The 27,624-nt window shown below is 44.3% G+C and overlaps 1 long non-coding RNA gene across 1 annotated transcript; it reads left to right on the top strand.

Annotated features, from left to right (window-relative positions):
* Window positions 1-525: 525 nt before the first annotated feature.
* On the top strand, window positions 526-14,182 carry LOC131919569 (uncharacterized). Its single transcript, XR_009381291.1, has 3 exons — window positions 526-749; window positions 11,167-11,280; window positions 13,672-14,182. It is a non-coding gene; the product is annotated as an uncharacterized LOC131919569 (long non-coding RNA).
* Window positions 14,183-27,624: the final 13,442 nt, after the last annotated feature.

The raw sequence follows: 27,624 nt of genomic DNA, 5'->3' as shown, positions 1-27,624 counted from the left end.
AGTTGATCACACCTTTGCTAACATCATGATGACTGTAGTGTATTCTGCTGAAGTTTTGGGGGAAATTTTCATCATTACCTATGGGGTTTACTTTTGTTCTGACAGGACACACAGAATGCCCCCACCATCCACACACATTGAAATAAGCCTATGGATAGTACTCACTGTAATATTCACTACAGGAGACTAGGCTTTCCTCCCCATCATCCTAACCTAATTTCTTAGCAATCTTTATTTCTCATCTTATTGACTAGAGCTTTTAAAAAAGGGAAGTGCCATTTCCTGGGCTGTTTCTGGAAACTAAGTCTTCAACTCCCTACAGATAAGTAGTGAAAAGGTTCTAATGAGTCAAAGAGAGATCTCTGGGTTTGTAAGGAGGAGGTGCTGAATGGCATCTCCTGTGTCTCTGGGAAGGCTCCTGAAAAGCGTAACTACTAGTTAATTGGGGAATAACTAGTTAGCAGGTAGATGAGTGCTGTTGGCAGTGACCCTAACAGTACCTTCCCTGAACATTCTACTGTACCCTGGAGAGCCCTGAGCATCCTCTTTGATGTCACCACTGTTGAGGCAACACCAACTGCCATTTGGGGCATTTGTAAAATGCCTCTGGAGTTCACAAAGAAACGTTGGTGAGACTGAGAAAGCTACTTGAGAGAGAGAATGGACAGCCTAGAGAAGAGAGAGTGGCAGAAGGAAGCTGGCCATCTGTCTCAGGATAAAACATCAAGAAATAAATGTTCCAGGGAAAGGTACAGTGAGTTTTGTGCAGGGGATGGGGAGCTTCCTGGAGGAGGTAGGCCTTGAGCTGGGCCTTCAGTAATGGGGCTCATCAGCTGGGAGCCTCTGGGAAACAATGGGTCTATCGTGCTTCTCTAGGTTCATAAATAGCAGACACAGAGAAGGATTTCTGAGGGTTAGTTTGGCAGAGATCCAGGAATTATCAATCTGCAGCTACTGGGCTGGGAGTGCTTTAATTTTATTCTGAGTAGAATCAGGGCAGCAAGAGGCACAGGATGATAGATAAAAGACCCCTCTCAGGATAATGTGTTGCTGAACTTCACCCTCACTTAATTCCTTTAGGTTCCATGGATATTGATGCTAATAACAGGTAGATTAACTACCCTGGGTATCACCAAGGTCTAGCTTGCCAGAGTTCAGGACAAATCTCTGCTACTCACATCCCCCAAGTAAACACACAGAAGCTTATATTAATTAAAACTGCTTGGTCATTAGCTCAGGCCTACCACTGACTACCTCTTACATTTAAACTCAGTCCATTTCTGTTAATCTATATTTTGCCACGTGTTCTGTGGCTTTACCTGTGTGCCGTTGCATGCTGCTCCCTGGATGGTGGGCTGGCATCTACTGATTCAGCCTTCATCTTCCCAGAATTCTCCTCTCTGCTTATCCCACCTATACTTCCTGTCTGGCTACTGGCCAATTAGCATTTTATTTATCAACCAATCAGAGCAACACATTTACAGCATACAGAGTGATATCCACAGCACCAGCTTGAGGATATCTGATCTGTTCTTTCAGGGCTTCATGGGTTCCAGGAATTCCCTCCTCCTCCGGCCTCTACTTGAGACTTAGTTTAATATTACAACTTTGATGGGAATGGCTTCCCCAACAGAAGTGTCATAACTCTGCCCTCTCAGGCAAGGTTTCCTCTTGGAAATGTCACAGTTCTGCTCTGGTAGGGGAAGGTTTCCCAATGCGAGTGTTACAGCTCTACTCTGAAAGTTATCCTGGCAATCAGGAGACAAGAAATACCACAAAGTCACACCATACAATGCACCTCACACAAGATATTTATTTGGAGGGGAAAACCCAAGAAGATGGTTGTCGACAGCACTAACCCCTTCGTCAAGGGAGGGAATGTGTCCTAGCCAGGGCAGCCCGAGGATGCCCCTAGGGGGTCCAGCGTGAGTAATATTGCTCAGGGTACAGAGCCACAGGACCGACATGTGATGGGGGAAGACATGGAGGTGGGACACACACAAGCCCTTGGACTCTATCAGTACCATAAACACACAAGCAAGCAAACAAATGAATCGAGTTGGGAGGATGATGAAGGGAAAAGAAAAGGAAAGGAAAAGAAATGTAAGGATGGATTTGGAACAATGGTATTCCTTTTTTCTTTCCTTTTTCTGCATTTTGTGTGTGTGTGTGTGTGTGTGTGTGTGTGTGTGTGTGTGTGTGTGTGTGTTGAGGCCAAAAGAGGGTATCTGGTTCTGTGGAGACAGAGTTACCTGTAGTTGTGAGATACCTGACATGGGTACTAGGAGCTGAACTGGGGGTCCTTTGGAAGAACAGTAAATGCTCTTAATGACCATGCCACATCTCTGGCCCCCAAGAGGAAATTATATGTTATGAAAATAGTTTTTGCAAAAAGCATGTGAATCAATCATTGACTTTTTTTGTCAGTTTGGTTTTTGTGTTTGATTTGGGCCTCAAGTTAGACCTGTCATTGGTTGGCCACACATGCAAGCTGTGAGTCACCGTAGCCCCAGCACTCCTTGTGGGTAGAAAAGGATGGGTCAAAGGCTTTTGTGTATGGGTTGGTGTCCAAGTCCCACTACCAGGAGCCTTGCCTGGTTACAGAGGATGGATGGTTTATTACCAGGAGTCCTCATTAGGGTCACCCTTATACGTTTCAGGAAGTTTCCTGTGCACTAGGTTTCCACGCTAGGCCCCTACATGAGCTCCTATTCCATACATCTCTCCTTGTACTCTTTCCCTCTGCTCCTCCCCCTACCAGATCCCTCCTATTCCAATCCACCCACAAAGTAAATCAAATCATTCCTAATGATATTATGCTATACCCATAGATCAGTGCCTAGCCCAGTCATCATCAGAGAGGCTTCCTCCAGCAGCTGACCCACAGCCAGACATTAGTCAGAACAGAACAGGGGGAGGAAGGATTGTAGGAGCCAGAGGGGTCGAGGACAGCACAAGAACATGGCCCACAGAATCAACTAAGCAGAGCTCATAGGGGCTCACAGAGACTCAGGGAGCCTGCATGGGTCTGCACTAGGTCCTCCACATATATGCTATGGTTATTAGATTGGTGATGTTGTGGGACTCCTAAAAGTGGGAGTAGGGGTGTCTCTGACACATTTGCTTGCTCTTAGGATCCTTTTACTCCTACTGGGTTGCCTCATCCAGCCTTGATATGAGGGTTTGTGTAGTCTTATTGCATATATTGGATTGATATTTCTGTATAGCAGCAATTAACAAGGCAACTCCTTGTTAACTCATCTGGTAGTTAAAAGAGGTTTATTTCAGGGTGACTTACAATCAATAAAGAGGTCAGTTACAGGAGAGGGGAGGTGCAGTCCCATGTGGTTCTCTGGAGAACTCTTACTTGGTTTGCAGTCCAGCATCCAGCATCACGAGGAGCCAAGAGAGCTGGCACATATTCATCTCAGGTCTCAAGGACTGCGCTGTCAGCCACCCCTCAGGAGCAAGTCATAGGTAGGTGTGGCAGTTACCTGCTGCCTCACTAGGGGCAGTGCTTCAAGGTCAAAGCAGGAACAGCTACCCACTACATCCCTGGGAGGCCTGCTTTTTTCAGAAGGGAAAGGGAGGAGCAGTGGATGTGGGGAAGAGGATAGGGGAGGGTTTTGCTGGGAGGAGGAGAGGGAGGTAATGCTGCAGTCAGGAAGTATTGTATGAGAGAAGAACAAAGAAATAGAAAAAAAGTATATGTGAATAATAAAATCTATTAATCTAAGTGACAGCTCATGCTAGCAAGGATATAGAGCAAGAGGAACATTCCTCCACTGCTGGTGGGAATGCAAACTTGTCAGCCTCTATGTTGGTTTCTCAGATCAAAACATATTTACCGGCTTCATGATGGCATTTCTTATAGGTTGGATTGTCACTACAGGAAAACTATACCAAAGCATCAAAAGAAACTAAGACCTCAGAATAATAATAATCCTCTTGAACATGGATGAAAACTTACTCAATGTAACACTGTCAAATTGAACCCTGTAACATATAAAACACACCACACACCATGTTAGAGCAGGGTTGTACACAGTTTTACTGTAACTCATGTGTGTTAATTAATACCTACTGGTATGTACATCATTCCACACATTCAAGAGTCCTTATTTCCGTATGTGTATGTATGTGTGTGTGTGGGGGCAGGGGTAGGATCATGTATCCTGGAAATAATGTTACCTTGATTGTGGTATTGTATTATGAGTGTTATATGAAACTTAATAAGCTGAGTGTATCAAACTTGCAGTTTTCTGTGCAGAACCCTAAAAATGTATGTTATTATAACATGTCATAAAAATAAAGTAAGGAAAATAATGATGTGAATGCCCCATCAGCAAAGGCAATAGCAATCTACTAAATGTATTTATGATTAAGAACTGAGCAAGATAAGAAAGAGGATTGCTATCACCTTATGAAGTACATTTAAGGAGTCTAGTCCACTGTATCCTAGCCAGCATAACTGCCCCTTGCAGCAGGCCCCCACTTAGCTGTTGTCTGCATATTGAATTGGTATTCTAGATTGTATCATTACAAATCCATCCTTCCATATCTGAAAGATTTGCTGAGGCCAGCAGAATCCCTGATAAGAACAAGATAGAGGGCACACACACACACACACACACACACACACACGTGTGTTTTGTTTGTGCTTTATGCTGAGTGTGTAGTCACTTCTGCTGTTGAACACTGGGTCGTGATGTAAATTGGGTTTGTGTCCATCCTTTACAGACTTAGAGCCACATAAAGTAGCAACCTGATGGGTGCTGTAGGATGATGGCTGCTTCCATTCATGCAATTATGGGGTACGTATTGATTTGAAGATGACATATGATGGAAAAATCACTACTGCTTGCCAAGCTGCATTTGTACAAGGCTCTCTTTTGTCTGGTGGCAACATCTCTCTTTGGAGGCAGATGGATTTTTATATCCTCCAAGGAAATTCACACACAAAGTCACAAGAAAAGCCTAGAGCAAGCATCATAGGGAGAAATTATTTTGCCCCATAATCTTGGAAATTGAACACAAACACTTTTACTATATTTTCAAACAGGACTCTGCTAAAGAAATCCTGCAAGGAAAAATGAAAAAAATATCAGATAAGAGGGAATGAGTCTAGCTTTACTTTAGTATCCAGGACACACTTTATAAGAAAGAAAATATTGCAGACAATATATAAGAAAAGAGGGTCAGTAATGTTGCAGAATGTGAGAATCCAAACAAATCAAATTTAAAAAGGATCCTAACACACTTTAACTTTAGAGGATGGGAATGACATGAGAGACTAAGATGTCCAGCCATTTGACAAGTTCCATCATGAAGGAACTTCTCTTTGGCACACCTCAGAGGCTTAGCAAGTAAAATGGCGGCCATGTGCTTTGCAAGGATGAGCATCCTTTGTCCTCTGCTCAGGGCACATCCTCTGGTCTTTGTGTCTAAGAGAAGGAGGACCCAGAGGGAGGGTTTGGAAGCTAGAAGAACACCCCTCAGTTTCAGCAGGACCTCTCTCTTCACCTTGATGAGGCCTGCTGCTGTGCAGAGTCTGTCTACGGGAGTCAGGGCCTGGATGCAGCAGCATGATCTGAAAGCCACAGAGCTGAGAGAATGGCACCCAGGGTTTAGACCAACACACCATGTTTGGTGGGGTGACCCTGGGAGTGGGAGGTTGCAGCAGGGCTGGGGGTACCAGGAAGTACTTAGGGGGTGACTTCCCAACGTGTAATGTGCTCCTTTCTATCATCACACTGACCCATGCCAGCTCATTCCCAGAATGTCACACACTGACCTGCACCCAAAGCAGATAGGAACACTTCTGTGCAATCATCCACCAGGACACTTGTCATGCTCCTGACAGGACACAACTCTCATTTCAAGTAGGTCTCAAGCAGAATGGCCAGGTGTTGGCCCCCGTTCCATTCCACTCTTCCTTGCTATGTTTTGTATTTGTGCTCCTGGAATTTCTTCTCAGAGAGCTGTGCAGGAAAGCAGCTGCACACACACACACACACACACACACACACACACACACACACACACACAAAACTCTGTGGCTCTCTCTGGATCTCATGGAAGATATGTCCATGAGTGTTGAAAGCCTGAGTCTATATTACTCAATGGCCTGGATCCTTTGTTATGACTCTGGATAGCTCATTTAGTAGGAGAGAATGAAGAAAAGTTTATTTTCACATCACTGATGCTCTGAAGGTCAGCCTGGTGGATGCAGAGATAATGCAGCCCTAATCTACAAATCTCAGTGTGGAATAGGTTTGCTTTGGTCTTAGGCAATCCTTCTGCCTCCATGAAGCCTGTGACTTGGGTATAAAAAAAATCAGGTCAGAAATTGCTGATTTGGAACTAGGTGTGGTTGGTACAAGCTTACAATCCTTGCACTGGGAAGGCTGAAGAAGAAGGACCTGGAGTTGAAGAGCTAGCCTGGGCTAGAAATAAAACCATGTCAGCATAGAAGAAAAACATACTCCATGGCTGCTCAAAACACCCATAGCCAAACTGAGCTCCTTAGCAACAGGAACTCAGAGCTTAGAAAATCAACTAGGTGAAGTCTGAAGAATGTATTTGTTTTAGGAAAGATTGATTCAATATTTTGATATCTTGCTTTTGTTTTTTTCTTTTGCATATATACCTTTTTAGTTACTCAACCCTTTGACTTGGCTGGCCTGGAACTCTCTATGTACACCAGGCTGTCTTCAAACTCATAGAGATCACCTGCTTCTCTCTCCCCTGGTATTAAAGGCATGTGCCACCACAGCAGGATAGACTGTTGTTTCTTGGAGAGATTGGGAGAACTAGACCACTTGAAACATTACAGAAGCGATCCTGGGGTACACAGCACCAAAAGCAGGATCAAATACCTACTTCTTGTGACCTCACTGTCCAGTGAGAAGGAGGAACATAATCAATCCATGTAGGCAGGAAAGGCAAGAAGAACAGGCCCACAGAACGTTTTCCAGAGGGAGGGAGCTATGGCCATGGCCATTTCTCCATGGCCCTGGGCCAACCACACTGAACTCATTCAGCACAAAGAGCACATTGACTCAGGAGCGAACCCTCCAGGACAGTGACTTTCATTGCTCTCCTGTGATGCATGGACCCCAGATGTCAAGAGATCCTGGTAATGGGAAATAATTGTTGGATGCCTGAGAAGTGATTGAAGAATTAGTCCAGGTCCTCTGCCTGCCTCTTCACAGTCCATTTTCTATTGTCAGGGAATTTAGTCTTCCAAAGCTGACTGTTGGCATCCTGGGCAAATGCCCACATCTTCAGGTCCCTTCCACTTTGCAGCTGGTGTCTGCCTGGACATACAAGCGGTCGCCCTGTGCATTCTTTGGCTCCAGGTGGTGGGATAGACTGCTCACATCTCAGAGGAGTGTGGATGACAGCATAAGGCAGTGCAGGTGACCTGGACCAGCTGTGCATCATCCAGGCCATCTAAAGTAGGCTCTAAGTTCCAGCGAGTCTCCAACAGACCACAGGGACTGGCCTGACTTTGATGCAGGAAACTGTCTCTGAGACACACTCAGAACCAAACAATAAAAACGCTTATGCATAGAGATATAGAAGACCTTTTGGAGGAGATTGGGAGTCACAAAGATCTCAGCTCAGTTACATATTCCAGATGGCCACATTCACTTAACCTGTTTTTCAGGTGATGCTTTGAGGACAGCTTTCTTGGTTCCTATAGCTTCTTGGGAACAAAAGTAAACCAACAAAAGTCCAAATCGCTCCAATGGACAAATACTAATGTATTTCCATGAGTTCAAATGTGAAGAAGTATGGAGATGCCATGGCAGCTGATGTACGGATGAAGCAAGGACACCTGGCTAGGGCCTGTTCCAGTCCCGAAGGAATGGTGCTGACACTATTTGTGAAATACAAACACTCCTCAGGTCCCACACTGTATGGTGCAGGCATGGGAGCCAGGAGCTGCTGCCCATCAGAGAAGCTGTTCCTAGGGAAGCCAAGACATGGGCACAGGTGAGGCTATCCCGGCTTCTGTCTCAGGGGCACAAAGTGTCTTTATAGTGAGCTTCGGACTGGTCAAGGAGCCCAGGTCAGGAATGGTACACTGAACTATCTGGCAAGAAGGACACACCAGGAAGCTCCTGGGTAACTTTGGGTGACTGTAAGAACTGGGGACACTATGCCCTTGATTCTGTTGCCATCAGTGACCATCAGGAATACACTTAACCTAGGAGTGCTTGCGTGCTGTCTGGGTCAGTGAGAAAGGCAACTTAGGGAATTGTAGCCCATTTACAATCAATTTGATGAGAGAACAGAAGGAAACCTAATGGACTGAGTTCCAATGTGAGACCTGGCACAAAAACCTGTCTGATCATTTGGAAACGTGGTCAAGAAAAGGTGCAGACTTTTTCTCTCAATAGTGACCCCTAACTCTTGGCTGTCTCTCCAGGAGAAGAGGCTTTTGCTCGCCTTGAGAACTGCAGCATGTAATACATGGAACACTTGTGTTCTCCATGGTGATAATGCAAATCAGTCTCCCTGAAAACTGTCACATTGACAGGTTTCAGGGTGTAGATAAAGTAGCCAACCCCTTCAATGTTTACAATCAAGACACAACAAGACATCACTGACAGGTCTGCAGACACATGTTTTCACCATGGTGTTCTGAGTCATTTTCAAAATAGTATTGTTGGTGTGTGAGTGCACATGCACACATATAAAGATCAGTGGACAGTTTCTGGAAGGTTTGTTGTCTCCTTCTACCATGGGGGTCCCAGGGAAGAAATCAGAACTGTAGGCTTGTCATCAAGTACCTTTACCCACTGAGCAATCCTACCAGCCAGTCTCCTCCACCATGGAATTGAATAAGCTATGTACCTGTATGTATGTTCTCAATATGTATACATCAGTGTTTATTCATATAGAGTAGATTCTTTTTCATCCCAAGACTGAATGATTACTTTAGTTAAAATACATTCAACAAACTCATTTCATAGAGGGAGCTATGGGGTGGCAGGAGGTTAGAGAAATAAAAATCCTCTGTGGAGCTTCCACTTTGGTTGTCAAATACACTCTGGATGTAACTGGGTTCTCAACTTTTCTTCGCCTCTAGCCACTAAAGCTAGGGTTGAATCCTGGGCATTGTGCATGATAAGCAACTGCTAGACCACTAAGTCACATCCCGGGTCTGAACCTTGATTCATCTTCTTCAACAATTAAAAGGCAGGCTGGATGAAGACTGTCAGCTGTCAACTTGGGCACCCAAAGACTTGTCCAAGAGAATGGCTGACAGAATGCTTTCAAGACTGGAAAAGTTTAGTTACCTGAAAGATAAAAGGAAGGTCCACAGGCTACACTGTGAAATAAGGACTATTTAGAGTGAGAAATGTTGATATGAAACTATTATCTACCTGCACAACTGTCAGTAGAAAAAGCCAGGTTAATCTACCCATATGGTGGCATTTACAAAACCAGCCAAACACTATCCTGAGGACGTACAGGTGAGTAAGTCATACCTGGCCCCAAGTTCCTTCCAGATACTGAGAAGATGACCAAGGAGACCCACACAGTATGGTTGTCACTTGGTAGAATGGCCTACCCAAGTCTCACCTGGTTTCCAGTGTGTCTATAGATGGCCCATTTTGTGATAGGGTCAGCTCAAAAAGAGGCTACCTGTGACAGAGAGTAACCAAAGCCTCTACCCCATTTCTCTGGCTGCTAAGGTTGTAAAAGCCCAGGTTTGTCAGCACCTGTCTGTGAACGCACAGGATGACTTCCTCCACACTTAAACTCTCTGACTCATCTCCAGTCTCATAAGTCCATCCTGCTCCAGAGGGCTCTATAATTATAAAACTGTCACCTAGAAGAAACTCTTCCTCAATATACTCTGAGATCTGCCATGACCAAGGAGAGCTTCAACTGTCCCTCTCATGTCCCAGGCTTGCATGGGCATGCTCTCCACCAGAAACTTGTGTCCTCTGCTGCAGTCTCCATGCACTGTACCTGCCCTGGAGCTTTCTCCCAACACTGCTTAGTTGGAGATCTTTATTGCTATCAAGAATTTCTTACCCCACACCCAGGCCCAAGGAAGGTCATCTCAATTCTGCATTTCATCAGCTGTGCCTAATCTACATTGTCGTCCTAGATGAGAGGTGACAGATCTTCTCCAACACTGACTATTAGTAATGCTGGAGCATGATCCTGAACCCACAGAGATCAGTGGGGACACCAGAGCCCTGCATAGGTACCAGGCTGCCTCAATTAGCATGCCTACCTAATGTACCCATCCCTACATGTCTCCAGAGACTTCTTTCTTTGATCGGAGGTGATTCAGTTCATCCAATACAGCACACAGGGCTGGAAAGTCAAAAGCCAACTGCAGGAGCTGGAGAGAGACCTCAAAGGTTAAGAGCATTTGGTGCTCTCTCACATGGTGTCTAACAACCAGCTACAATGGGATCTGTTGCCCTCTTCTGTCCTCTTCAGGAACTGCAGCCATGTCTAGCACAGATGTACAATGGGAAAAACACCCATTCACATAAAATAAAAATAAATCTAAAAAGAAAAATAAGTACACCAAATGCATGGTCAAGGCCAACAGTATCTACATAAAGGTATTTCCCAAAGTGACTTGGAAGGCCCTTATCTTTGTTATGTGGTTATCAATAATGCTGTATTGCAAAAAAAAAAACAGAGGTAGATAGCTCTGGGTTTCCTGATTTCTTTTACAGTCTCTTAATGAATGGTTTTATTTCCTGAGAGTCTGTAGAGCAGGAAAGGTGCATTTCTCAATAGTTCAGTCCTTATGACCAATTCATGAAAGTGTGTCTATAGAGTACCATATTTTAAGGACAGCTAAATGCATGACAGCATGGATACAGTATGGATACTGATTCCACCATAAAGTGTGTATCCAGGGAGCAAACAAGGCAATCCACATAGTGAGCCTGAGGCTAGCCTGAGCTACCCGAGTCTATCTCAGACAAACTAACAAAAGGCAGAGTATCAGTTTATCTGCTTTTCATTTTCAGATGAAAAGTGGAGTCTAGAGTTTGTTAGCAAAGAAAGAGACAGATTGCTAAAATCTCAGAGTAGTTTTATGTCTGGTAAATTCCTCTGCCTAGTACTCTCCCTCCCCCTCATCAGGCATATGTAATGCCATGTCCTTTCTGTACTCAGGCAGTGTTTCCATGTCAGAGCGAACCTGCTCTCAGTAAGAACGAGCTCACCTTGACCACTGAGGTCATCATGAAGAAGAACAAGTTCCTCTGCTGCCAAGACAGCTTCCTGCAGGTAGGCTCTGCCCTTTGGTGGTGAGAACATGATCTGTCAAGTGCCTCCCAGTGCATTTCGTAAGCCGTGGTCTTAGTGTGGTTTTTATTGTGTCCTGGGCAGTATCTCACTAGCCAGCATGAAGAATTAATGTCTTGTCTTCCTGTTGGGAGAAAGAACCTAGAGAGCTGGTCTGTGTGAGCCCTGTCACCAGCCCACGTCCACTCTCGTATTCCTTCTGCAGCCAGCCATTCTGAACATCTGTCACTAGTGACTGCCGTGTGTCTCAGATTGCAGCATCTTTCCACACGGATCAGAAACCCATTGTGTTGTCTTCCCATTCCTCTTGAGAGCCTTCATTATGGTGTGCCTTGAGGGTTTCCTTGGTTTACCTTTTGTTTTTGACTTGGGAAGTCAGGCAACACCTGGAGCTGCTAAGACAGCTCTGACAGCTGGAGCTGTGACGAAACAGCTCAGCCCTGGAGGGCAAGGTATCCTGGATACCTCGAGCTTTGATGACATAGCTCAGTACTGGAAGCGAAGGTATTCCGACTGCTCGGGAGATTCAGGCCTGGAGCTGCTCAGCAGGGAAGGGTATCCTGACTGTACAGGTCTCCAGAAACTTCTCTATTTGGGTAGGGGTGATATGATCCAACTGGTACAGCACACGGGAATTGAAGGACAAAGCCAAGTGCACAATCAGGACTAGCTGCATCTGTGAAACACTGTGTCCCACCAGTCTGGGAAGGCTGTACCTCTATTGTGCCTTATTTATCTCTGGTTTTCTTGATCTTCCCAGACACCCTTTTAATCAATGTTTTCATTTCCTGAAAAGATTATAGAACACACATTAATTGTTTGATTCTCAATGATTTGGATAGCATCATTTCACAACCTCCAACAATGGACACAGTGTACCATATCTTAGCAACTGCTAAATACAGTTGGATCATATCACCCCTACCCAAATAGAGAAGTTTCTGGAGACCTGTACAGTCATCACAGCTCCAGCTGTCAGAGCTGTCTTAGCAGCTCCAGGTGTTGCCTGACTTAGTCAGGATACCCTTCCCAGAGTTGCAAAACTCACATTTTGGTGCCGAAACCCAGGACCAAACCCACAGAGTGGCAACAGTAACTTAGACCCCACTGAAGACGGCTGCAAGTCACCTTGTGGATTCTGGGAATTGAACTCAGGACCTCTTGAGGAGCAGCCTGTGCTGTCATCCTCTGAACCACTTCTTAGCCACCTGATTTTTTTATGGCTACTAGCTACATGAAAGAGAAAATATTAAACTAGCTAGCATTATTGAGCACTAGATCAGTAGACATTTCATCCCTTTGATGTCATTACTTAGACATGAATAGCCCTAATTAATTTTTTCCTATTTGGTTTGTAGACATTCTCTGTAAACCTCCAGTGATACAACCATGTTTTTAAGAGACCCTAGACTATAAGAATTAGAGATACCTCATGTTTTTAGGGATAAAAATTTACCTATTCTCTAAGTTTTGCAGAATAACATCAAATGAGAAACAGCTGCTCCTGGTTGTAGACCAACAACAGTGGATATCCAGGGTGATTGGAGGTCTGCCTGCCTCCTGTAGTATACTGATATCTATTCCAAGACCCTGTGTTGATGGGATACTGTCTCCTGTGCAGACAAAAGATGACAGTGGTGGTCAGAGGGGCAGGGGTACTGCTGCAGAGGGCCAGAGGATGGTGAACTGGATATCTCTTGTCACCAAATGAATCTTTCAATACTAGCAATGGGGTACATTTAGTCAACTTGTTGGCCAAATGGGTCCAGTGGGACCCCAGACAACCCAAGGTATTGTAAGGCTATTGGTTGCTCTCCATAAAATGACAGGATGGTGCTATTCTTGAAGATGACACCAACACAACTCATTGAACATGAGTTCAAGTCAAGCTGATGTCTCCCTAGATCCCTCATCACATATGGACTAGATTTCCTGGCACTGGAAGGTACTCTGCTCACTATCAAAGGAGAAAAGTAAACACCAACCCAGCTACAATGGTGACTGCATCCAAGATATGATGGTGCAGTAGTGGAACAAAGCTTGTGGGAGAAACCAACCAATATCTGACTTGATTAAAAGCTCATTCCATAAGATGGAACCCATACCCAGCACTGCATGGGTGGACTAGACCTGAGACTAGACAGGCCAGGGTCCATGGGGAAAACCAAATACTACTGTTCTGCTTAAGGAACATAGCAATAAAATGACTCCTAACAATATTCTGCTGTACTCATAGATAATGCCTTTCTCAGCCCTCTCCTGCAGCAGATGGGAACAAATACAGAGACCCTCAGTAGATTATAGTCAGAGAGTAAGAGATCTTGGAACACTCAACCCTAAACGTGACATATCCACTCCAATTCCTCCCCTCAGGACTTAGGGAACCCTGTGGAAGAGGAAGTGAAAAGAGTGCCACAGAATACTGCAGATGGCAAGACCATGGTCCATCTACTGAGGTGAAGCACAGATGTGGAGTGGAACCAGACTAACCCTGAGAAGAGCTGCACTGCATGTGTTGTACAGGGCAGAGCTGGAGAGGGAGGAATGCCCCATCCATTTGGATTCCAGAAGATCACATGAGTATCAGGTGCTGAACATTGAACTGTAGGAATTTGGATTAATAAGCTGCATTTTGGTATTCTTCCCATCTAGAAATTTCTGTGCCCCAGCTCTTCTCTTGTGGAATAAAAAAAATCTAATTTTTTTAGTTTGTTTTACCAGACCCAATGAGTAGACTTTTGTTTTGTTTGTTTTTTAGAGACCTTGAACTTTTGAAGTGTTGTAATTTTTAAAGATTGTGGGATTTTTAAAACTTACACTGTGTTTTATATTATGATATTCACATAAGAATTGGGGAACAAGAAATAAATGGTTATGGCATTCAGGTGATGTGTCTGTGTGTCATGCTGACAAGGAATAGAAAGTCCTAGTTAACTTTATCTGTCAACTTGAAACAGCATAGCAACAATGGAAATGAGAATCTCAATATAGAACCTGCATGGATCAGAAGGCACATTAATCACAGAGAAATTTTCTCTCATTGTTTTACCTAATTATACTTGATAAACATTTTCTTTATTACATTTAAATTTACAGCATGTGTAATTTGTATTTGATAATAATTTTTATGGCCTGACCACTTAGAGTTGGATAACCTATGAAGGGATTTGTTCCTAGGAAAGGTTAATTTTCTCACCTAGATTTTTGAAATATTGTGGGTGCCACTTCCCTATCATATATAAAAGAAACTACCTAAGAAATAAGATTAAGTTTAAAATTTTTGTTGAACCTTATTTCATGTTATTATGTAAAATAGTGTTCTTTAAAGCAAAATTAGTGTAACTCAAAGAGGTGGTTAGCTTCATTGACTGTCTCAATCCATTATCAAGGGTAAACTTCAGAAGTATATAAATTTATTTAAATTTAAACATTAGCATTAAATTAAGGTTAATAATTAATATGAAGTTAATTGTAGTCCATTAGAAGTTGTCTTAAAATAACATTATATATGAAAATGAGCATGTCAGAATAAAGTTTTATACATTCAAATGGTTGTTAATCTCTATCAATCCACATAATTTATTACAATGATTGCTTATTGTTATTGCATATCAAACAAGTTGGCACTTTTGTTGTGGATGATGAGACTTTGACTAAGGGGAAAATATAACAAATAAATTTATTTTCATTCCTTCAATATAATAGTATATTATTGATTGTGGAAACTGTACATGAATTATTTCCAACAGTTTTTGAACAAAATATTGTCACAGGATGGGGCTATTTAACATTCCCTGTGGGAGAACCTTCTATTGACATCTCTTAACAGGCTGAAAATTATTTTAAGAATATACCATGGAGGCAAACTTTTCCCTATCTTTTTCTTGTAGAGGTATAGTGAAGAAACAGTCTTTTAAGTCCATAGTACAACAGGCCATTCTTTAGGTAACAAAGAAGGCAAAGGCATTCCAGGCTGTAGAGAGCCCATTGGCTGAATTATTTTATTTATGGCTTTCAGATGTGTCAGCATTCTCCATTTTCAATAACAAATACAGGAGAATTCCAAGGGCTGAATTCCTACAACACCTCACAGGTTACAGTCCATCATCAAGGGAAGCCAAGGCAAAATCCCAAGGCAGGGGCTTGAAACCACAGAGGAATGTTGCTCATTACTCTGCTCAGCTACCTTTCCTCTATGGCCTAGGCTCACTTGTCTAGAGATAGCCCTACCCAGAGAGCGGAGCCTTCCAAAATCAAATAGCAATTAAGAAAATGTCAAAGAAGCATGCGTGCAAGCCAGTCTGATGGTGTAAGTTCCTCAACTATGTGTCAAGTAGATGTCCAAGATGAACCATCCTAGGAAGCCATAAAAGGGAAAACATAAGCCTCAGTTTACTTAAAAAATTTGATGAATAGGATTCTATGTCTAAAGTAAAATTTCAATGTAGGAAGAATAATTTAAAAGGATTTATGTCAGAAAATGAAATAATATTTAAAATGAGTGACAATAAGCCCACGCCACAAAGGAAAAGTTGGTAAATTTGACTATAGACGTCCCTTCTGGAGGCTGCAGGGTGGATATGGGGAAGGGCTGTTGGCTGACAGCACCTTTGACTATCCTTGCAGTGTTTTGGGGGAGGAGTTCCCGTGAGAAGCCCCTACCCCTTACTGCAGAGACCAGGTTCCAAATACAAGCCTGAATCATCAACTGGATGCCAGAGCTTATGCTCTAGAGAAATGGAGGAGTCTAAGTTGCTTGATATTTTGGGGGAATGTAGTACCCCATTTTCAGAGCTGTAGATGTTGCAATCTTCTGAAGCAGCACCAGGAACATTGTCTAAAGCCAGTGTTCTTGGGAACACACACTGTAGTGCCCTTGCTCACCATGGTAGTGTCAGTGGGAGCTCTGCAATAAGATTTTCTCTGGACTATTATGTGCTTCCTGGTGCTGCTACTTCCAAATCCTGCCTCTTTGACCACCAGTAAACTTCAAATCCTCTTAAACCGTTTTTGCTTTGAAAGCAATTGGAGTCTTCTACCTGTCGTATACAACAAAGACTCCACAGAAGTCTTCCCTGGCCCTCCTGTTTTAAGAGGGAGTTTTTGGCTTTTTTGTGTTGTTTTTTCATTTATCTTTCCTTTCAAAATGCACGGAGTGAGCAAGAAGGAGTCTGGAGGATTTAAAGTTCAAAACACGTGGCCTGAGGAACCCCCCTCTTTCTGACTGCTGCAGTGTGTTTGCTGTGTTGGGCCTTTCTTCCTCTTTCTTTAGAGAACACCCATTTCTCCCTCCTGTGCCCCTTTCCACCACAGTTACTACCAGGCACATCTTACTTACTTGAGTGTCTAATCACTTATTGTATAGAAACTGGATTTCCAGCAGATCCCCTCCTTCCCAAGAAACCAGAGATGGGTATTTAGTCCTATTTCACCCATCCATGGCCATAAGGAGGCCAATAAAGTCACCATGACCGTGAGATCTACAGATGACTCAGATGTACCTTTTTTTTTTCTTTTTCTTTTCTTTTTTTTTTTTTTTTTTGTTTTTCAAGTCTGGGTTGCTCTGTGTAGCTTTGGAGCCTGTCCTAGATCTCACTCTGTAGACCAGGCTGGCTTTGAACTCACAGAGATCTGCCTGCCTCTGTCTCCCCAGTGCTGGGATTAAAGCCATGTGCCACCACCACCCGGCCACATGGTATCTTTTGATTATTGTCACTCCTTCCTTTCAGTGTCTAAGGGAGTCATTTGCTCATGAATATTAGTGAAGAGGGAAATAAGACTGTGATGACTATTCTTAGTTGTCAACGTGACTACATCTGATATTAACTAAAACCAAAATATATAGGGCACATCAATGGGAGATTTCTGCTTAATTTGAAGTAGAAGGATCTACTTGTAGTCTGGACCTTTGAGGCAGGAAGTCACACCATTAATTCAGACCTTTAATCCAGATGTAATCTGGACCACTCCCTCTCCTGGAAGCCTATAGATGGACATGGAAAAAGGAAGCTTCTACTCTTTCTCTGCTTGCTCTTGCCTTGTGAGCACATCTATTCCTTCACTGGCATTAGAACCTACTTCTTTAAGATTCCAGCATAGACTGCAGACAGCTAAGATGTCCAGTCTTGTGGACTGAGATACTACCAGATTCTTGGACTTTCCATCATAGCCAGCCATTGTTGTATAGGCTGGACCACAGCCTGGAAGTCATTCTCACAAATCCCCTTCCTAGATATAGAGAGTTTCAGTTTATAACTTCTGTTACTCTAGAGAGCCCTGACTAACACACCAGGCAGGTAGAGAGGACATTCTAGAGCACTTTGTGTCTCAGCTATGTCACAGATTCCCAATGGCCACCTTCCCTCAACCCTTCTTCTGGTGATGCTTTGGTGTTGGCCTTCTTGGCTCCTATAACATCTCAGTAATGACAGTAAAATAGCAGAAGCCCCAAATCTCTCCAATGTGATGCAGAGCAATACAATTAAATGAGCACCTCAGATGGAGAGATTCTAGGGTAAGTGAGGACCGGAAACAAATCCCCGTGTCTTAGCTTTTGTGGGCCATGACTGGGCACCCCTACCCACATGAAGGTCAGAGGACAATTTGTTAGAGGTTTGTTGTCTCCTTCAACCATGTGAGTCCCAGGGAAGAAACTAAAGCCTATAGGCCTGGCAGCAAGTACCTTTGCCCACTGAGCTAATTCTCCAACTGATCATATCATCCATGGAATTAATGAGCTTTGTATCTATATTGATGTTCTTTGTTTATATATGTTCTTTATTCATAGAGAGTAGATTCTTTTTACCCTTGTTTGACAGCACCAGTTTGGGACCCCACAGGATTATTTCCTCCACACATTAACTCTCTGATTCAGTCTCAGAAGTCAGAACAGGTCCAGGGCAGCTTCATAAGAATAAAACACTCATCTGGAAGAAATATGTCCTCAATATACAGTGAGATCAGCTGTGGGAAACAGGCAGCAGCAACCATCCCTCACCCTAGCCTTGCACAGGCGTGCTCTCCATCAGAGGCACGTGGCTTTTGCTGCAGATCTTTTCACTTTGGCTGGTCTGAGGCTTCCTTCCAACACTTTGCTGGAGCATCAAGAGGGACTCCTAACCACACACACCTCCACCACCAGGAGGGTCTTCTCAATTCTGCATTTCATCAGATGGCCCTAATCTTTATTGTCATCCAATGTGAGATGTGAGAGATCTGCTCCAACCCTGACAATAAGTGATGCTGCAGCAGAATCTTGAACCCACGAAGGTCTTGCATGGATGCCTGGCATCCTAAGACAATTAGCATGCCTACATCAACGTATTTGTCTCTACTGGTACTCTTGAAATATCTCTCTTTGGTTGGAGCCGATTCCTTCCAGCTAATACAGCACACATGGCTAGAAGGACAAAAGTCAAGTGAAAGAGCCATCTCTTCAGCATGGCTCCTTCACTTTGAATATTTTTTTCTCTCCCAAAGAACCAACAGAGCAGCTAAAAAGCCTCTTTAACTCCAGTTTCAGGTGGAATTTGATGCCCTCTTCTGGCCGCTTGTGGAATTGCATGAATGTAGTGTACAGCCCTGCAGCAGGCAAAACACCCATACATGTAAATAAAATAAATCTTAAAAAAAAAAAAAAATTGCACCAATGCATCGTTAAGGCCAACAACAACAACAACAACAACAAAAATAATGTCCAAACTTATCTTTGAATTCAAACTGTCTGTTGTTATCACTGAAGCTATATTTCAAGAAAATCAGAGGCAGATAGCTCTGGTTTTTATTTGTTTTTATTTAATGTTTTATTGATTCTTTGTTGGTTTCACAGCATGCATCCCAATCCCACTCTTCCAACTACCTGTTCCCTTTATCTGTGCTCTGCCCTTGACACCTTCCCCCGAAAACAAAACAAAATTTAAAAGAAAAACCCTAAATCAAAAACAAACAAACAAAAATCTTGCTGAGGAATCTGTAGTGTGACCCAGGGGTCACACAGTATGCCCTTTAGTCCACACATCTTTCTTGTAAGTGTTCCTGGCCTCTGGCTTCTACTACACTGTCAATAATTGACCCTCACTGGAAATCCTCTTAGATATAGAATTGATGTCAGTGCCATGGAGATCCTGCAGCTCTGATCTGCAGATTTGGGCCCTTCACATGTTCCTGCAGTTCATAGGTAAAGAGGGTGTTAGGGTGGGGTAACTCTTAGCCCTGGTTATGAACCTGGGTGGTAGCTGGGTTAGTGAGCCTGCTAACTTTCCTTCATCTTCATCACCTGAGCAAACTCTCCAGCTCTGCGCCAGCTAATTCACCAAATGCAGCAGGCAGAATGGACAGAGCCCAATCCTCTTGCTCTCATGCCCTCACATCTGGCTCATCCACTCTCAGACCATAAGGACTAGCTCTGCTGTTTGGACAGGAAAGATGCTGGGCCCAGTCTCCCAATTGTTGCCATTGGAATGGGACAGACCCAGCTCTTCTTTTCTCAAGCCCCGGAGGCCAATTCTCCCGTCAGCTTCAGATAGCATATGTTCAGGTGGGGCAGGCATCTTTCCCTCACCCTTGCCAACACAGATCAGAAGAAGGAGAGCTGAGTCAGCACTTCTGCTTTCATACCCTCAGGGCCAGCTCCCCTGAACCACTACTAACAAGGTCAGCTCTACATGCTGCTCAGTCCAGGTGCATGACCTACTCTCCAAGTGCTGTAGTTGGTGAGGGGCAGATCCAGTTCTCCCTAGTGCTGCAGCCTGTGAGGGGCAGGGTTAACTCTTTGAATCCCCATCCTGTCTTCAGTGGTAACAGGAGCCACTGACACCAACATAAACTGAGGATGTGGCAGGGTACAGGTTCCAGACATGACCCTTAGCAGCAGCCTACTCCTGGAAGACACCATGGACCCTGATGGTAACATAGTCCACTCAGAGCTGTATGGCCCTGGAAGAAGCACAGCCCTTGGAGATTAACATGGTCTCAGGTAGCCACCCACACCACTACCTGCTTCTGTGTATCTCTTGGTTGGCAACACAGGCCATAAACATGAACATAGAACCAGGCTGCATTTGCAACATGAACCTAGCATGATCCTAGGCTGCATCCTGAGTCTAGATGTCTCCATGGCCTTGGTTAGCAATGCAGATCACTTAGATCAGCATGGACCGAGCAGCAGGCCCCAGGTGAGTCCATGTGGCAGCCCGGATTCCAGGTATCTGCACTGTCTTTGATGGCATCAGTAGCCTGGGATATCAATGCAGACCCTGCATCAGCCAGGCCATGGACCCAGATGTGGTCCTTGGCAATCTTCCTGGCACAGATAGCACTATGGTCTTGGGTGGCAGCATAGTCCTCTAAAACACACACACTGCCCCTGTGGGGTTATATCCTTGAAGTACCATAGTCACAGGTGGTTCCCAGACTGAAGGTGGCTGCAGAGCCCTCAGTGGTAACAGGAGTCACAGATATCAACACAGATGCCCACAGCTGTGTCAGGGCCATGGACAAAATATGGCCCTTGGATGACCAGGCAGGGACATCACCATGGCCCGGATGGCAAGCAGGACTTGTATTTTTTGCATACTCCCTTAGTAAATGTTTAGATTCCTGAGAGGCATTAGAGCAGTACTGTTGTGTTTCATTAATATGGTTCACATGATCATTTCATGAAATGTGTATGCAGATTACTATAGTTGAGGGATAGCTAAATATATGACCACAATGATACAGTATGGACACTTTTTCATCATGAAATGGGTATACACTGAGTTGCCAACCCCATCCACATCCAAAGCCCTGTGTATCCCTGGCTTGGCTGGGAACTCACTATGTAACCCAAGCTGGGCACACAGAGTTCTGGTGTTACAGGAGGTTCTAGAGCTACAGGAGTGAAACATCACACATGACCAAGAAATTGATATTAAGAGTGAAGAGTTGGAAACTGTCTGTCCAGAACAACTTGACATCAACAAGGTCTTCCATGACAGATTTCCCACCACATAGGGAGGGCTAAGGACTCCCTTAATTGAGCTTGCCAATTGACAGAAAAAGTCTTGCTCACCAACATCTCTACCCTCCATGTCGTAGTGCCCCTCACAGGAGCCACATTCTGCTGAATGTCAGGGTTCTCAGTAATCCTTGTCTCAGGTGTTCTGTATCTCAAGCTCATTTGTAAAGTTTTCTTTTCTTCAGGAGTTCTGAGTCAATAGACCCATGGATCTGATGGGAGCTGGATCACCTGGAGGTCAGCTGATGTTTGTCTCACTAGTGAGATCACAGCTAAAAGGGGTGTATTCCTCTGAGGGGGCCTAGACCCTAGGGTGGAGAATGTCACATGATCAAGGTGTCTGGGGCTTCTTTGGCTTCCTCAGTTTTCCCTCAAGAGCTGCTGTCAGAGAAGGACAGGCCATTAGATCTAAAGCAGCCTGGCTGGGATACAGGCTAGACCAACTCTGAGCCTAGAACGATACTGACAAAGAAATCCATCTTAAGAGTGAAGAATGGGAAATCACATTTTTATTAATAAAAACACAGTCATTGTTACTCAATAGTGGCTTAAAGGGAGCACAATATGAACAGTAAACAGCCTTATCAAAATACCAAACAACAGGAACAAAAGAAAGAACAAACGAATTCAAAACCTCAAACCATAACAAAGAAAACCAAAAAACCAAAGCTAACAAAACCCAACAAAAAAAATTAAGCTAAGCAGCTTGCTTAATTAAAAGATTAAGATTAGGTTAATCATGCACAGTCCGACAGAGTGTGGCTGGCCTTGGAAACATGGTAGGAAGGCAGTCACAACTGTAAAAAGCATTTTCAAAGCAAATATAGCCATGCTTCCTTGGAATCTCATAGGATGTGTTCTTCTGAGGAGGCTTCGGTCCAAGGGTGGAGAACACCATGGGTTCATGTTGTCTGTGCCTTCTTTGTCTTCCTCAGTTCTCTCAAAGCTGCTGTGAGAGAAGGAAAGGCAATCAGTCCCAGAAGCAGCCTGCCTGGGCCACAGGCTAGACAAAATCAGGGTCTATTCACACTGGAAGCCAATGTCAAGAGCCCCAGTCCCCATGAATGCCATGGTTGCAGGGGTTGGAATACAGTGGTGGCTTACTTGCCTGTGATACTTCATGCTCCTGCTGCAGCAGCTCTGTCTGCAGGAGGCTCTCATCCTGGGCTGTGACATGTTCAGCTCATGCTGGAGATTTTCTGACCTAGAGGAGGAAGGCAGTTAGGGAACAGGCCTGGTGGGGACCTCCTATGTCAGCTGTTGAGCCTAAACCAGCTCTAGTCAGCTGGACAGTCCAGTGTGACCTTTCAGCTGAGGTCGTTCCCTGTATTTCCCAGGAGAGAAGTGTCAGAGTGTACCTGGGCCTGGACCTTTTTTTCTCAGTTTTGAAATCTGCTAGAAAATGAAGTGAGAACTACACTGTGCTGGACAAGAAAACACAGAACATTTCTCCAGTTGTCTAGACACATTGTTTTAAGAAAAAATAACAGTGTAGCAATGTCTGAGTGACAGTTCAGGGCAGATGTACAAGGCCCTGATTAGATACCAGGTGAAAGGTGAGCAACCTGGGAAACTGAATGTAGTCCCTCTAGAGAGCCTACAAAATAAAAGCAGGGAAAGTTCTGATTATTCCTACAGCACAGAAACCTGCCTGAGTTCAACACCTCAACCCCTAAATCTTCTTATATCCAGAAATTCTTTTCACAGGAAACTGATGCTCACTACAGAGAGCCTGTAATCAGCAGGAGTGTGCTGCATGTAGATCTGCCCAAAGGTTAGAGCTTCTCTCTAAGGGTGATATTCTGGAAGGAAACTAAAGTGCCAGGAGCACACACTGTCCTCCAGAACTAACCCTCTTCTTGCTAGGTTGAGGACAACCATAGGGAGATTTGTGGGGAGACACAGGGGACACTGAGAAGACACCAGAGAGCTCAGGAGGGAATAAGGGGTACACACTCCCCAGTATCACCAAGGGTCAACACATAGTGTTTCCTGGAGAAGTTCTTGTTGACTAGGCCAGCACAATACCCTGAGGTGTTCTTTCCCTGGCTTTGGCTGAGAGCCATCCCGATGGGAAGAATCCCAAAAAGGACAGAGATCCAGGGACAGGTGACCCACATGGTTCTAACTGCTCTCCCAGCTTGGGCTCCCACCTCATCTCAGTGACATTGAAGTGATGTTCCAGCTTTTCTGCCAAGTCCTTTTGCTGGGTGACCATCTCCTTCTGCTTCAGCAGGCCCTTCAGTCTTTCATCCAGGCTTTCTTGCTCCTGTTCATTAGAAGATTGTGTTCTCAGTGGAGGGTTGCTCACTCTCATGCACACACATAAACTCAGGAACACACACAAGTACTTGTATGCACACATACAAGCACACTGTAATGCACTAATATGTTTAGTTTTCCAGCTAATGCTAATATAAGGAGTAATCACTAGGGATACTATTGAGAAGAAGATTAACTTTTGTTGGATGAGAAACAAACACAGTGAGTATGAGAGATCGGCAGTTCAGACACTGAATTGCCTGTCCTGTAACCTAATGCACAGGCATGTGGACCTCCGGGGTCCTGGCCCATGAGCCAAGCCTGCTTAGGAAGTTCTCCAAGCTGTGCAGTATAGGAATTAACCCCAGCACAGGACCACTGCATGGTGGTGGGCCAGACCACTGGTCTTGTTCAGTGCTTCCAAGTTGCCCTCAAGGTCAGCAAATTCCTCCAAGAGAAACTCGCTTTATCACAGGCTGCCTCACTTCAGACCCAAAGCAATGAGCTCAGGAAACTAGAAAATCTCCACAACCAGGATCCAAAGGAACAGTTTCTTCCTGTAAGGTGATTGTGTCAGGGATTTGTTTGAGTATCAAAAGTCTGACGAATTCAGGGCCAAATGACGTTCCTTGGAAGAACTCAACCACACTGTACTTTTACACTCTTCCAATGATGGACATCTAGGTAGTTTCTACTAGAGGTTACTCTGAGGAACGCTGATAAAACTCTGATGTCCCCTTGCCTCTCTAGGAACATCTGCTTCATGTTCTGGAATCACTGTGTCACCTGGGGATTGTAGTTCAACCTTCTGAAGAATTGTGTGTGGCTTCTCACTGTGCTATATCATTTTATACCACCAGCAATGTCTGAGGGTCCTCATTTATCCCAACCCCCCTTGAGGCTGATTTTAACTCAGAATGAACAACTCTGAAGAAAAGCAGTTACTGAGTGCTGCAGACACAGCACATGGTGAGTGCTTTAGACCATCAGGAGCCTAAGTGGGGTGCGCTGAGACAGCCCCCTTCTCACACCACAGCATGGCTAGGGGGCTTGTGCTGGACTTGGATGCTACTAGAAGCACACTGCAAGTCAGAATCTCTCAACAAACAAAATCCAGTCCAAGTTCCAAGGCCAAGGTTAACTGAGCCAAGGTTAGGCAAAGGGGGAAAGAAAGTGGTAGCAGGCAATGGGGATGAGGACAAAAGAGGGCACAAAGAAGACACAGCAAGCCACCTGACCATTGAGTGTGCAGTCACCATTCACCCAGGGCAGAGAAGGGACAAACTCTCAGTCAGCCTATCCTGCCTCAAAGACACCTTGATTTGCCACAATGGCCCCTCCTCACTTTCTTGTAGCACATTCCTTTGGTTTGCTCCAAGGATTTCCTTGCAGATAAATATTTTTGCTTTTACAAATACTGAAAACCATTGAGTTGCATCAGTTTTTCTTTCCTTTTGTTCTAGAGAGCTAGGTGGACACGCAGAGAGATAGGCAAAAGAATACAAAGTTTGATGGATGCAAAGTGAGTGGGCACAGCACTTTCTCAGTAAATTTGGTCTCCATCATCATTAAGATGTTTCATGAGTAAGTGAACATACAAGTTTGGAGAAATACACACACACACACACACACACACACACACACAAGATTACACATTCACACACACACACTTGCACTTATAAGCACCTACAATTCCAACACACACACAAACACCCCTACACATATTGGAAACATGGGCACACACACACACACCCACTCACCCACAGGAGGTCATATACATACACACAAAGAAATACTACTGTACAAATAATAGCCAGCATTCACACACACACACACACACACACACACACACACACACACACACACAGAAACACACACTTCCTGAACCTAGAATGGCCAACAAGAGGACTGCTGCCTTGCAGTACCTTTTCTGCTCTGGGGGAGGTCATGGGTCTTCCCTGCTGTATACAAGGCTCTTAGATTCAGCCAGCCTCTGCTACCCTGACCTGTACTCTTTTCCTTCCATGAACTTTATATAACCCAAGACTCACTGATCCCACAGGTTCCAAGTTGATCCACCATAGTCTCTTCACTAAACTTACCCTAGCTCCTCCAAGAAGACCTGAATAGTTCAAGTGAAAGAGAGTGACCCATGGTCAACACCCAGGAGGTTGTCAACAGATGACAATGCAATATAATATGAATTCAGCCCAATGTCAGTCAGAAGGAGGCCAGCGAGATCACCTGCAGTGCTTTTCAGGAACACAGCACTCTACACAACTATGAGAGAGAATCTGTTTTAAGACACAGCCATGCACATGATATAGTCAGCAACACAATATCAGCAAAGAAATGCACTGTGGGATTCTGTGTAGTGAAGCCAATGAGACAAACCAGACATTTCCTGTGGTGTTAGCTCTGTGTAGTGAAAGGGAAGAGGTCTAGTTTTTATTTTTAAAATGGCTGTATTGTTTGATTTTTGTTATTTATTAGAAAACACATTAATACTAAAGAAATAAAAGTGTATAAACACAGGAGAAAGCTACTCCATCCTTCCTCTTTCTGAGTAATTGAAACTTGTGACAATTAGATAAGATAAAACAAGAGAGAAGGTCACAGTTGGGGGACAGAAGATCCAAAGAGTGCTGGCCAGCCAGATTAGCCCAAAGAGAAAATTTCAGGTTCAGAGAAAGACCTGGGCTCAAGGGAACAAGGAAGTGATCACAGATGACAACACGGGATTTTAATTATGTAGTCTCTGAACAAAACCTGTCAATGGACACATTTACACACTACTGCATAGATCACACACAGACTGCAGAAATCAAAAATGAGCAGAAAAAAAAGGAAGAGGACATCGTGTTGAGTGAACAATTGAATTTAGACTATGCACATCAGATGTTTCAACAGAGACCTACAACACAGCTATCCATCCCTTGGGGACTAAAAATGCCTAGGGGAGAGCACAAAGCTTGGTCAAACCATGTTGAAGTGATTGGAGAAAATGTTCTCTTGAAGCCTCAGATATGTCACCCCAACGCTCAGGCTGTGAAAATTTTTGCACATCTATGGTCATTCAGTCAGCTCCAGACTGAAAACTCCAGGAAGGGAGAACTGTCCAGCACCACCCACAGAAAACAGGGCTGACAAGCTGATACTCAGCTTCTGACAGTATGAACCAAGAGTTAAGCAAAGGGAGGAGAACACATTGGGATGCAGGAAGAGAGGAGAGGACCACATGCCACCCCAAAATTTGACAATAAGAACCACTCAGTTGGCATTGGCCCCGGGCTCTAGTCCTTGCAGGCTGCTTCCTACCTGTGATCTCACATGACCTCTGCAAAGCAAATGAGCCACAGGCCACTGACTCAATCAATGAGAACTCTGTGGTATTCCCCAAGTAGCTCCCTGAATAGCAGACTCCTAATATAATGACATGTAGGTGTGTGATATCTGACTGACCCATCTCTCTGAATGTACTGGGGCTTCTAGCAGAACAGGAGGATTTGCTTGCTAATCACCCAGTATCTTGCAAGAGGCCAACTGTACAGAGAAACTTGTGAATGATCACAGAAATGAACAATTGAATGGTATGTAGTTGGGAGGCTGGATGGGTGGGTGCATGGTTACATGGGTGTCTCTACGTTTATGGTTGGATATTTAGGCACCCTGCCCCAACTGCCTCAGCTGACCTGCTGCTGCTCAGCACAGGGGTCATAGATCTTCTCATGGGCCTCCTTCAAGGGCATCTTCAGCTCCTCACAGGTCTCTTGCAGTTCAGTCTGCTCCTTCCGCAGCAGTCTGTTCTTGAGTCTCAATACATGTACATTCTTCTTTAGCTGAGTATACTCTCATAGGACCTGGCCGTGGAGGTAACTGAACCAACACCAAAAAATGGTGAGCTCCAGAGAGCCTGCATTTGCCCTTTCTAACTCCAAGTACCACCAACCCTGCAAAGTCACAGGCCCCAGACAGCACAAGAATGGAGCTCTCAGTAGCCAAGCAAGCATCACTTAGAGGCAGGCCAAAACCAGAGAATAACCAAATTTCAGAAAGATTCAAAAGAC

This window comes from Peromyscus eremicus, chromosome 9 (genome assembly GCF_949786415.1).
Source record: "Peromyscus eremicus chromosome 9, PerEre_H2_v1, whole genome shotgun sequence".
NCBI classification, from domain to species: domain Eukaryota; kingdom Metazoa; phylum Chordata; class Mammalia; order Rodentia; family Cricetidae; genus Peromyscus; species Peromyscus eremicus.
Note: the sequence above shows the minus strand (reverse complement) of the source record. Positions and strands in the feature narration are given on the sequence as shown.